Below are 13,447 nucleotides of genomic sequence, written 5' to 3' on the forward strand. Positions count from 1 at the left end.
ATTCTGACTTAATTATTTATCAGCTGTGTGACATAGCCACTAAATGATAGTAGTATTTACCTCATAGAATAATGTAAGAATTCAAAGAGGCAATCCATGCATATAATTCATGCCAGTCACTTAACCTAGTGTCCAGCATATAATAAATGCTTAATAAATATTCATAGTAATAGTCATTGTTATTTGACAACTATGACAGATAAATTACTAAAAGCCTAGTGGAAGAAAACCTTTGTGCTTAAGACACTGGTGATTAGTTCATTTTCATGTTTGGTAATTGGAGGCTTTGATTTCATGGATTAACTCAGATGCAAGTCTCCGCACAGTGATTTACAGTTTCCAAATCAATAATACGTACTGATTTGGCAATTCATCTTGTATGACTAGCTCATGTTATTGTGTAACTTTACCTTGGCTCACCAATTATATTTTAAGTTTTTAACCCTTAAGAGACAACTGTTAAACACCATTCAGGATTCCCCAAGCCAACCACCACAGAGCCAGCCATTTACATTAGTAAGCGCTCAATAAATATTCATAAGTCAATTCAATGATTAACTGTAGCAATTCATACACCTCCACAGGGACTTAAGTGGGTAAAGCAGGAAAAACATCTTAAGGCTGTTATCTTCAAGAAATTAGTATATTATCAGTGTGCTTCCATTTGTTTCTTGAACATAATTTTCCTGATGTCTTAAGAGAACTCACAGGAAGAACTCCTATACTAATAGAATAACCATTCATTAGTTTTCAAGTTCAATGAGAAACTAAATAACTCCAACCAGTTGCTTGGCTTTCAACTCATCATTTTGACCTCATAGTAGACATAACTTTCTCAGAAGAGTCCATACCATCATGGTGGCCATGACAGACGCATTTGCAATTTTATTCTGTTATGTGTTTTCCAAAAAAGTTGGTTACAGATTTATTAAGTAAATATTAGACATAAAAATAAATATTTTAGGGGAGTAGGATAAGAAAGTGAAGGGGGGTAGGGATAGATTGGGGGTTTGGGATTGACATGTACACACAGCTATACTTAAAATAGATAACCAGCAAAGACCTACTGCATAGCACAGGGAACTCTGCTCAATATTCTGTAATAACCTAAATGGGAAGAGAATTTGAAAAAGAATAGATATATGTATAACTGAATCACTTCGCTGTATACCTGAAACTAACACAACATTGTTAATCAACTATACTCCAATATAAAATACATTTTTAAAAAAGAGTGAATAGAAATTTATGTCTGAGTAAAGGTGAAAGAAAGCCAAATCACCAATTCTATTTCTGATTATATTTTAATCCAAAAGACCATATTTTAAATCAGGTTCCATGTCTTGATTAGTGGTATTTCTCCTTGAAAATGTTGATTGCATTTGGCTCCCAAGTCTGAACTGCTAACATACTTGCATAAAGCAAACAAGTTTAGTTTGTATGTTTGTATTAATGACATATGATCAAGGCACAGGAACTCTTAGTAAAGAATTATGCACTTACTATGTTTGTTTGAAATATAAACAAAGGATAATTTATTACTTGGTGAGGTGGGTCATTTTCTTTGAGACAGAGCATTTGGTTAGAAGGCAAGCTAAAGAGAAAAACGTATCAACTTGATTTATTAGAAAAACATTGAAAATAAACATTTTAACAGATATTTCTTTTAAAGCAGAAAGCTTTTTCCTTTAAACATACATTATATCTCTGGAATTGTTACTCAATTATTATTTAATGCAAAGGCTATTTTCTTAAAGGTATCATTATATTTCTGCTACTAAATTCAGTGCAGTAACATATTTCCTCTTGCAAAATACATTTGATCTTCTTTTGATGGGATAAACTGTTTCTGAATATGCTCAGTACATCATACATTATTTATTCATCTCAATGTTCAGCATAATTTTTCTTGACAGTCTTTCTCTCACTTGAAATGTTATGTAACAAAAACACCAAAACCAATTGGCATTTGAGTTTATCCCTCTGTTCCATATGCTGCTGAATGAAGAGGGAAATAAACACACATAATCACTCTGCTGGGCACATTTCAGACACAGCCTATCTTTTCTCCTGTACATCAATGTCTCTTCTCCACAGAAATAATTTCACAGCAGTTTTAGATTCATGCTACATTATATATGACCACTGAGGTTACAATCTATATAGCAGAGACCCAAAGATATCCAAATTCACATTTACTTGGATTGCTGCTTGAATTTAATGTGCTTCAAGGCCAAATAGATCTGTGTAGATTCAGAAAGGAATGACTGTTCTTCAACTTAAATCTAGGCATTGGACAATTTATGGTAGATCTTTAGTTCAAGTAATTTATAAGCAAGTCAAATAATATCAACCTGCATTATATGTCAGGGCACATCAATCCCAAAACTATAAGTAAATCCCTGTAATTTTTACACCTAATGCATGCCAGCTAATAAATTCAAAAACTAAGTGAATGTCTTAGTTTGCGTGCCCACAAAGGCAAACTCTCAGACAAGGATTTGAGTACACGAAGTGATTCTGAGAAGTGATCCAAGGAAACTAGTAGAGGGTAGGGAAGGGATGCAGGAAAGGGAAGGCAGCAGTAAAAAAGTGTGTTTGTTATCAAGCAAGTTACAACCATGGGCAACTGGTGCTCAACCCTATTGGGAGACTATGTAGAAGATGCACCTTAGAGTTATTCCATCTAAAGGGTAAGGGAGCTAGAGTATATGCTTATGCCAACTACTGGGCTGCACTTCCAGGCAGCTGTGCTCTCTACTAGAGAAAGCAGGCAGTTGGAAACAGGACAGTCTACATTGTAATGGTTAGTCAAAAGGCTCTAGGCTAGACAATGACTATCACTGCTATAGTTACTTCTGAATTGAATGAGAAACCTCCCCGCCACCCAAGATTATATTGTTACAGCCTCAATAATCCAGATTTCAATGTCATTGAATCCAGTACTTTCCATCTGATATATGTACCTTGACAATAGTCATATCTGTTTAGGTTTACAAAATACTTTCCAAATCTGAGGCTACATTTTTAGCAAGACTTAATCACTAAATATACAAATGGTTCCCAAGAATCTACGTATATAAGACTCTCCTGTAAAGCTACTTTAATTTCTAAATCAGTAGTTCTCAAACTTTGGGATGTAACAGAATCAGCCAGATGGTTTAATAATACACAGATCACTAAGCCCCCACACCCAGAGTTCTAATTCAATAAGTTTGGCATGGGCCTGATAACTTGCATGTCTAATAAGATCCCAGGTGATGCTAATGCTCTATGTAACTTCACCCACTTCACTTGCCCCAGGCCTAATCATTTTTGTTTTACCACTATTACCAAAACGATACTATACATTTTAGAGAAAGGAAACTTTAGGAAGCCTTGAAATACACTTTCCAAATAACTGGAAGTGTTAAGCAGAGGAAGTTTTTTCCACCTCGAAGAAGTCAAGGTTGTAATCTTCTATCCACAGTTGAAAATTCTATAATATTTACTTGACTGACATGTATAGAAAGATGGTCATTCATAGGTAAGGATTAGATTGATAGGTTTTCTGAGTGGGATTTCATTTAACACTATGAAAAATTATGCATTTAATAATGTTTTTATTATTGCTTGGTCACTGATCTGTGGAGTATTTCCAACTTTTACAGTGTTTTATTTTACTTAGCCTACAATTAGACAAAATAGTCATGTTTTAAAAAGATAATTTAGAGTTCTTATGTTGTTACTTTTTCAGTTATTTTAGAATGTAATTGGATTTGCCACAGAGAGTAAGAGGGAAATGATATGGGTGAGCCTTTGATAAATTTAAGTGGCAGTCACCTGAACAAGTGTGGAAAGGGACAGGAATTTAATGACGTCCATTACTTCTGGTCTTAGGTAATTCCTACTCTGGGATACCAAGGAGAGATGTTCACTTCCTCCTCTGTGCTACTGCTGTATATTGCTTATCACTTTATCATGGTATTTATCTCAGCATATCACATTATTATTTTATGTTTCACATCTCCCACTGGTCTGGGGACTCCTTGAAACCAGGACTGTGTCTCATTCATGTCTCTATGTCTAGCATTAGTCACAATGCCCAGTACACAGAAGGGCACTCAGTAAATTTTGGATAAATGAATGAATAAATCAAATAATTCATGAGGGAGTAAAGGCAAAAAAGTGAGTAAATGTAGAGAATGAACCATGAATTGATGGCATTTGCCATCCACCCCAGTATTGCAAGTATTAGGACATGTTCCCTAATTTGGGATTAGGATGGCTTTCTGGCCAACAAAGTCACCTGAGAACTAGAACAGGTTTGGTAGAACCTAGTAGACTTTTCTGTCACCAGTAGCTTTTCCTAAAGTCATTTATCACTGTGTAAGTAAGGATGCCTATGACCCATTAGAAGGGATTTCAATCCCCTAGATTGGGTGATTTGAAGAAGTCACCCAGGTATTTAGAAGCAGCCTTGGGCTTATCCACACCAGGTGATGGTCAGCTGATGGCAAGTTGGAAGCAGAAATTAAGATTTAGCTGACTAGTTCAGCTTTGTTCTCTAAGCAGAAGAAAAAGGAATAATGTCTTAAAATTGATTTGCAATATTACTTAATTGAAGTCTCCCATTTCTGTCCTTATAAGAATAGCTTCATGATAGCCGTAGACTATATATTGTGTTGGCCAAAAGGCTCTTTCGTGTTTTTCCATAAGATGTATGGAAAACCTGAACGAGCTTTTTGGCCAACCCAATACATTTTAATCCAGTGATAACAATGGAAGAAAATGGAGATTTTTTTCACCCAACACTTTTCTTGTAGAAGAGAAATAAAGATTGATGGAAAATTATAATGCCCCTGGGATTCATAACACTAGCTCTTTCTTATAGCTATAAAGTACTCGAGATTTATTATTAGGATTATTCTCTAATTTTACTTTAAATCCAGAATAGCCAAATATGCCCAAGCAACCTTAAGAGACCATCTTTATGGCATAAAATTGCCTAAAAAAGATGAATCACAAATTGGAGAAACACTTGTCATAACTACACATATTCCCTTAATCTTAACATAAATCATGCAACACAAATTATATATGTAAGAATGTATTGGTTAGCATAACACTGGCTGCTATAACAAACAGCACCAAAATACAATAGAATTCTATTTCATTTTTCATATAAAAGTCCATTGTGGATGTTTCTAGTTGGTAGACAACATGCTTCCACATGGTAATTTAGAGAACCATATTTTTTTCATAATGTGGCTCCATCATCCTCTAGGACTTTGCTGGAAAAGGGAAAGAGACAGTAGAGATGCCCCCATATGCCTTTTAACAAGCTGGCACTGACATTTCATTGACAAGAACTGGTCAAGTGCCCCGCTAGGTGCAAAGATAGTTAGGGGGCTTGTAAACATTGTTCTTGTCTAGGCAGCTGCCACCCAGGAATAGCAGACACTATGAAAGGGTGAATGTAAATGTGGGGGATAACTTGTCATCTTTTACCATGTAGACCAAGATAATGGAATTCAAATCTACTATACCTAGAATTACTCTGAATTGACTGCCACTTATATAAGACCCCAAAGATAAGTCAGCAGAGTAACCATTTTATGTTCCAAATCACCTCTGCAGACCTCATGAAAAAAAGAGATCCATCAGAGAAAGGATTTGGCCTTAAAGACTTAAAAAAGAGCATTTCTATAAAACACCTTGTAATTGGGTTTATCAGATTCCCCATTCCAAACCCTGTGGGTTTAACAGTCACATCACCAAATTTTGATAAAGGAGGAAATAGGAAAATAGGCATCTCAAATTATTTAGCAAGTCCCTTCCAGAGGAGCTGCTTAGAATAGGGTCAAAAGCCTATTCCAGGTATAAGTGTCTTTTTCTTCCCAGTGAGGAGCGCCTTGCCACAGATTCAGAACACCAGTGCGATGTGGTTATGTCTCCACTCATGCAGCAAAGAGGATGGCAGCCAATCCCTGAGCTGGGAGGACTCAGCAGACTTCTGGGTAGTTGCCTATCACGTCCAAAGACATACTTATAGAATATATTACCCAGATACTCTGGAAGTTGCAAATTGACCTGCAAGGTGGCTTTTTTTTTAAAATTTCTAATTTAGGTGCTAACACTGACAAACCAGAAGATTTAACATGAAAATCCATATTGCTAGCTTCCTTTGAAAAATCAGATGAAGCAACCTTGGGCAGGTATATGGCAGCAATCTAGTTGGCAATTTTGGGTGGCTCCTCTTTGTAACCAAGGACCCAAGGACCACCCTCTGCAATCGCACAGTTCTTGCCTGGCCCCAATCTCTCATTTACCTTTCTACCTGGCCCCATTTCAGTTTTCTGTTTCTGAGAAAATTCATTAGAGTTGCCAATTTGACCTGATATGGATAATTCAGGAGTAAAAACCAGACTGCTCCAAACCCCTCCAAGGCCAAGAGATCAAATGTCTAGTTTCCCCTCAGATTGAGTTGTAAACGGTCAACCTAAAACCACAGTAATTTAAGCAGAAGACGTAAACATCATGTTTAGAAGGAGTGACCATCTAATTAGAAAATACTTGCTCCCTAAACATCAAAATCAATTATCCTTATAAAACCCGAGTATGGCTAACCACTCTTGAAATGCACATTTACAAAAAGAAAAAGAAAAACCAAAACTAATTTTAGGTGATTGGGAGAAGAGCATTCTCTAGGGATGTGGCTGAGTTCATTCTGGGACACAACACAGCCTGTCTCTTGCTTTTTAAATGCACAGGCTTTAAATCAAGAGGGAGAGCAGTTTTGGCTGGGGCTCAAGTGTGGGTAATTAAGAATTAAAAGCAGTTAAGACAGGTGTGTGCAGGTGAGGACACTGATCTGAAGGGAGGCCCACATCAGGGCAGGACCTCCTTGAGAATAAGTCTTGGGAGGCCACACTGGCAGGTTTGAAGGGCTCCCAGCACAAGACTTTCCTAGGAGGACATTTCCCTGGGACTCCCACTTCTCTGAGATGATTGCAGCACCATCTGCACTATAAACATTTGTTTCTAATGTGACTCAGCATAGGAACTGAAATCATAATGTAAGTTCAAGTCTTCCCTGCTGGTGGTATTCCACTTGATGGAGAAAAAATACACACTTCATCTAAAAATAATTAGCCCTTGCATGGCTTTTATTTCCATTGACTTGAGGCTTTTCATTGATTCTTTTAGGGTTTCTGTGGTTGAGAGAATGGGATTCTTCTGGTATTGCCTTCTTAGCCTCTGTCCAGTGCACATAAATCACACTTTACTGTCATGCCCTTGCTTCTGATGGAGCAGCTAAATCAGGAGCCACAAACTGAAGACTAAACTGAGCTTTTCATTTGACTCTTGGTACTTGTTAACATTTTTGAATTTGAGTGTTTTTTTTTTTTTTTTGCGGTACGTGGGCCTCTCACTGTTGTGGCCTCTCCCATTGTGGAACACAGGCTCCGGACGTGCAGGCTCAGCGGCCATGGCTCACGGGCCCAGCCTCTCCATAGCATGTGGGATCTTCCCAGACTGGGGCACGAACCTGTGTCCCCTGCATCGGCAGGCGGACTCTCAACCACTGCGCCACCAGGGAAGCCTGAATTTGAGTGTTTTAAACATGAAATACAATTCCAGTTGGCCACAGGTGTTGGTACTCCTCTACTGCCTTATACCAAACCTAATTCACAGATTTATGTTGTTTCTTGGTCCCCATGGATATTTGAATTTAGAGATTTTGAAATTAATATTCCTGTATTAAATTGATTCATGCATGAAAAGTCTTAAGAACAGTGCATGCCATACAGTAAACACACAGTAAATTGCAATTACTACTTTCATTGTATTACCATCATTATTTTTGTGGTTCTATATTTCATTGCAATTTGCTACCAATATTTACTAGATTGGTTCTATCCCAAGAGATCTTTCTTTTTCCTTTAAACTGGATTTTTTTAATTCCAATTTTCCATTTGCTTATCCTTTCTTGGAGTATCCAACTCTTTACAGAAATAGTCTGATTAAATTAGACTGCACTTAATGGCAAACAGGAAAACAGCCAGCTGACCAAATAAACAGGTCCTAAACTGAAGAATTACATAGGGGGAGTGAACAGCCAGTGTCTTCCAAGCATGACAGACACAAACAGAAAAGCCCAGTGAAGGCTTAGAAATAGACCAGGTTAACTGCAGCTGGATTAGAGCCCCTTTTGTTTTCCAAGAGACTGAATAGGCGCACCTTGTTTTATTGCACTTCATTTTATTGCACTTTGCAGATACAGCTTTTTTTTTTTAACAAATTGAGGGTTTTTGGCAGCCCGTGTCAAGCAAGTCTATCAGCACCATTTTTCCAAGAGCATTTGCTCACTTCTTGTTTCTATGTCACATTTTGGTAATTCTCATAATATTTCAAACCCTCCACCAGCAAAGAGATTACAACTCACTGAAGGCTCAGAAAATTGCTAGTAATTTTAGCAATAACATATTTTTAATTAAGTTATATACATTGTTTTTTTAGGCATAATGCTATTGCACATTTAGTAGACTATAGTATTGTATAAACATAACTTTTATATGCACTGGGAAACAAAAAATTCATGTAACTTTCATTATTGCAATATTCGCTTTATTGTGGTGGTCTGGAACTGAAACTACAGTATCTCTAAAGTATGCCTGTACTCTATTATTAAGAGGGCATGTCAGTAAGACCCTATGCCATGGAACCCCTCCTCAGCATCACTTTTCATTAACAGACACTTCCCAGTTATTTGTGACAGCAACTTTAATATCCTAGACACATAAGGAAAATACATTGAAGTTATTTGTTATTCTTCTATACACACAGAATATCAGGTTATTAAGGTCTTCACAAATCCTGTTTTTACAGAGGGAAGGGGTTGTCCTGGAATGGTGGGAATGGAGCCTGGATTAGGAGGCAAGAGTTTGGTGTTCAGATCTTGATTCTGCACTAAACCACCTGGGTGGTAGGCTTCAGTTTCCTTATTTAAAAAATAATGGTTAATAATGTGCAGAATGTGTATTCACTCGAGTATCTTAGCTTCCTTAGTCCAGAGCACAGGTCTTCAAAGATTTCGACCATCTTTTGGTAGTTGAAGTACAATAACAACTTTCAGTTTGACAAGGTGTCTCTGGACCATGATTAATCATTTTGGTAGAATCAAAATTGTTTTTCTCTTTCACATTCATTTTTATTCCCAGATATGATAGTCCTCTGTTGAGTCTTCCTACAGAAAGCACCAAACTAAAAATAGAGAAGTCCTAGTGTTACTAAACCCAACTTGGATCCACTTGTTCACTGCACAGCAAAGCCAATCTACTGACACTGGGTTGTAGTGAAGGAAAGTACAGCATTTATTTGCAGGGCACCAAGCAAGGAGAATGAGCAGCTCATGCTCAAAAGATCCGAAGTTCCCAATGGCTTTCAGGGAAGGGTTTTTAAAGGCAATATTTGAGGTGAGGGCTGCAGAGTGCATGACTTTCTTCTGATTAGTTGGTGTTGAGGTAACAGGGTGGTGTCTCAGAATCTTAATCATCAGCCTTCTGGTTCCAACCAGTTTGGGGTCTATGTGCTTGTGGTCAGCATGTAGGACTCTGTTTTATCACTGACTATTGTTTAAGCTGTCATTACTTCTCTTGCTTAACTGCTTTTCCTTTGTTTCTGCATTCCTTCACTTCACTAATTAGTAACTGTTTCTGCCTGCTCTTTGAAACTCAGGAAAGGCCTAGGAGACTAAAAGCCTTTTTCTTCAAACAAGAAACAGGGGACATAGAGGAGCTTTTGTACCCAGGAGGGTCCTGCAGGGTTCTGCTCAGTTTCAATCTCCCCTTTTCTTTGATACTCCTCAATCTTAAGGGGAACCAGGGTGGGATAAGAAAGGGAATAAAGTTTTGGATAGAGAGGTTAGTCATAAACTTGGCAGGGGAACTCTGTTTTAGGGGGACTTGATTTCACTAGACCTTAATAGCAGGCATCTATAAGGAGAGAATACTCCAGCTCTAACACAAAACTTTCAAGGTCTAGAATGCACATGTTAGCTGGGATGAAGTGGCTTAGCAAGTAGCATAATTTTTGCCTTATGTTTTAGTATATAGTCAGCCCTCCATATCCATGGGTTCCATATCTATGGATTCAACCAACCTCAGATTGAAAATCTTTGAAAAAAATTTCAGCAAGTTACAGAAAGCAACACTTGAATTTACTACATGCCAGCAACTATTTACTTAGCATTTACATTGAATTTACAACTATTTACATAGCACTGACATTGTATTAAGTATTATAAGTAATCTAGAGGTGATTTAATGGGAGGATGCTCATACGTTATATGCACCATTTCATATAAGGGACTTGAGCATCCTCAGATTTTGGTGAGGCCCTCACCACAGAATTTCATGAACATTTTTGAGAGAAATTATGGGAGTCATGGGGGAAATGCTACAATAATACTGCATAAAAACACAAAACTTCTCTGACAATAATAAATATTTATATAGTTTACGACTTTACAGAGTTCAGCTGATCTGGGCTGAGCATAGCTGATCTTAGTTGAGCTCTAGACTCCTAATAGATGGAGCTTTTTAGAAACAGAACCAGATCTTGCCCTGCATAATTTTCATATTTTCTTATAATAAACAGGTATTCCATTGATAAGAAGAAAAAAATAAAAAGAAAAGCTCTAAGTTGAAATTCAAGTAAATGCACATTTGTAATGCATTCATTAATAAAGACTTTTTTTAAAAGAGTGAAATATATGGCATTTAATATACATTTAATTTAGTTTATAAATTAATCATATTAATTTATTAAAATAGTTTAGAGTATAATAAAATCTACTACTAATCCATGATAAAAGGAAGAATCTACCAAAGTTATAATTTAGCCACAACTGGGTCAATTTTTAAATTAAAAAAATTTAAAATTAGATTATTATTATTATTGTGATATTGTGATTGTGATTTATAATAAGGAATATACATTTGGTCTTCATCCCAGTTCCTGGCACAGAACTCCTGAAACCCTTGAATTTCCTAAGTGTTAAGAGCAATAAAGATGTCTTTTGTTATGTTAATGAGGTGACTTTGGGGAAGCACCTAAGGATGGGGCTGGTTGTCAGGGGACCTAAGCTAATAATTGGAGGGTTGAAACTTTCACATCCATCCTCCTGACCTCCTCCGGGGAGAGGGCAGGGGCTGCAAATTGAGTTCACTGGCCAGTGGCCAACAAGTTACATCAGTCATGACTACATAGAAAGCCTACACAAAACCCCAAAAGGACAGGGTTCAGAGCTCTTCCACATTGGTGAACACATGGAGACTGGGGAGAGGGGTCCACCTGGAGAGGGCATGGAAGCTCTATGCCCTTTCCTCATACCTTGTCCTGTACATCTGGCTGTTCCTGAGTTGTGTCCTTTTATAATAAACCAATGAGGTGCAGTGGTTGAGAATCTGCCCACCAGTGCAAGGGACACGGGTTCAAGCCCTGGTCTGGGAAGATCCCACATGCCACGGAGCAACTAGGCCCGTGAGCCACAACTACTGAACTTGAGGAGCAACTGGGCCCGTGAGCCACAACTACTGAGTCTGCACATCTGGAGCCTGTGCTCTGCAACAAGAGAGGCCGGGACAGTAAGAGGTCCATGCACTGCGATGAAGAGTGGCCCCCACTTGCCGCAACTAGAGAAAGCCCCCACACAGAAATGAAGACCCAACATAGCCAAAAAAATAATAATAATAAATTAATTAATTATAAGAAACCAATGATCTAGTAAGAAAATGTTTCTCTGAGTTCTGTGAACGAGTCTACCAAACTAATCCAAGTGAGAGGATCGTGGGAACCTCCAAACTATAGCCAGTCAGGCAGAAGCACAGGTGACAACCTGGACTTGCAATTGGCCTCTAAAGTTGGGGGAGGGGTGAGGGGCAGTCTTGTAGGACTGAGCCCTTAACCTGGGGGATCTGACGCTATCTCCAGGTATATATAGTGTCAGAATCGAATTCAATTGTAGGACACTCAGCTGGTGTCACCGAGAATTGCTTGGTGGTGTGGGGAAAAATACCCCCATATCTGAACTGGGTGCAGAATCATAACTATTAAAATTAGATTATTAAAAATTACCAGAAAATGTTAGTTTAAGTGTTTATTTGGCATTTTCTCACATTTCATATATTTTTTTTTTTCACAAGTTAAAAATGGAAACAGCCTATCAAGCACCATAGGGTCTTGTCCACCAATGACCTAAGAGAAATCGGTGTCTAGGTCAGGTGCAATATATCTATACTGAAGGTCCCCCAGTCTAACCTAAATGAAATCTGCTGTTTCTTAAACATATGGCCCCACGCTTTTCTCCCTTTCCCTACAATTTTTGGAAACGAAACTTTAACTGCATGCTTTGCTGAACTAAAATTGAGGCAAATTCATGACGAGGTCTGAATGGTGGTAAATGGAAACTGTCAGACACCAGGCTGAGATTTCACTTATGCCAGAGTGTGTCAGTGTAAAAACCCCACCTGGGGAGAAACTGGCCATTGCCTTCTTATATCTGATGTTCCAGAGGGTTGTCCCCAGTGCTGAGGGTGGAGCTGTGTGTGAAGGTGCCTTTACCACATCATGGCAATGTGAATCTCAGGCCCTGTGGGTATCTCTCTCATAGAGTGTTTCCTTCTTGGTTTATTGGAATTCACCTGCCAGCACGACATATTCATAAATACCCAATATTTGATATTTGGGGAGAATAGGGGACTTTCAATACTCAGGCCAAGCCATTTTTATCAGGCACTTTTTGATGTGGAAAAAATAAAAGCTCATTCAAACACATCCACAATCTATTATTCGAGACTCTTGGGACCTCTTATTTTCCGAAATTCATAATTTTTCTGATTTTAGAAAAGGAATATGATGCATATACTATAAGCATTCTATCCCAAGGGCGCCCAGGTCACCCTCATAATCAAACAAATTAATATGTCTACAGTACCATGTATGGACATTCACAAGAAGTGGGATTAAATAAGGATTATTTATAGCATTATATCAAAGTCAATGATTTTGTTACAAATTTATAAAAAAACTTCTCAATTTCAGAATTTTGGGGATCTTAGAATTGCAGATAAGGGATTATGGATCTCTATTAAGTTTGGCAAAGTTAATACATAGTACTTAATACATAATAATAAGGGATTACTGATCTGTACTAATTTTGGCAAAACTTCTCTGACATAGAAGTGAGAACAAAAAGGAATTGAACTAAAGGGGATATTCTCAAGCTGCTGGCACTGAAGAAAGGGGGGTCAGGACACTGCAGGGCAGATGACCTGAGGACTCTCTTCATCCCAGGTGGTTAGGGGTCAGACTGCACTGAAGCTGCAGATAGAGGACATACAGCCAGGATTGAGACCAAAAGTAGGATTGGGAGCTCAGAGTAGAACCAAGACAGGAAGATCGT

General features: G+C 38.0%; 1 protein-coding gene across 2 annotated transcripts in view; it reads left to right on the top strand.

The window, feature by feature from the left end:
* PLCB1 (phospholipase C beta 1) overlaps positions 1-13,447 on the top strand; it is a 692,285-nt gene that overhangs the window by 674,616 nt on the left and 4,222 nt on the right. The gene's annotated exons all lie outside the window — the stretch shown is intronic.

The sequence above is a fragment of the Mesoplodon mirus genome, assembly GCF_964341445.2.
Source record: "Mesoplodon mirus genome assembly, chromosome: 15".
NCBI lineage: Eukaryota > Metazoa > Chordata > Mammalia > Artiodactyla > Ziphiidae > Mesoplodon > Mesoplodon mirus.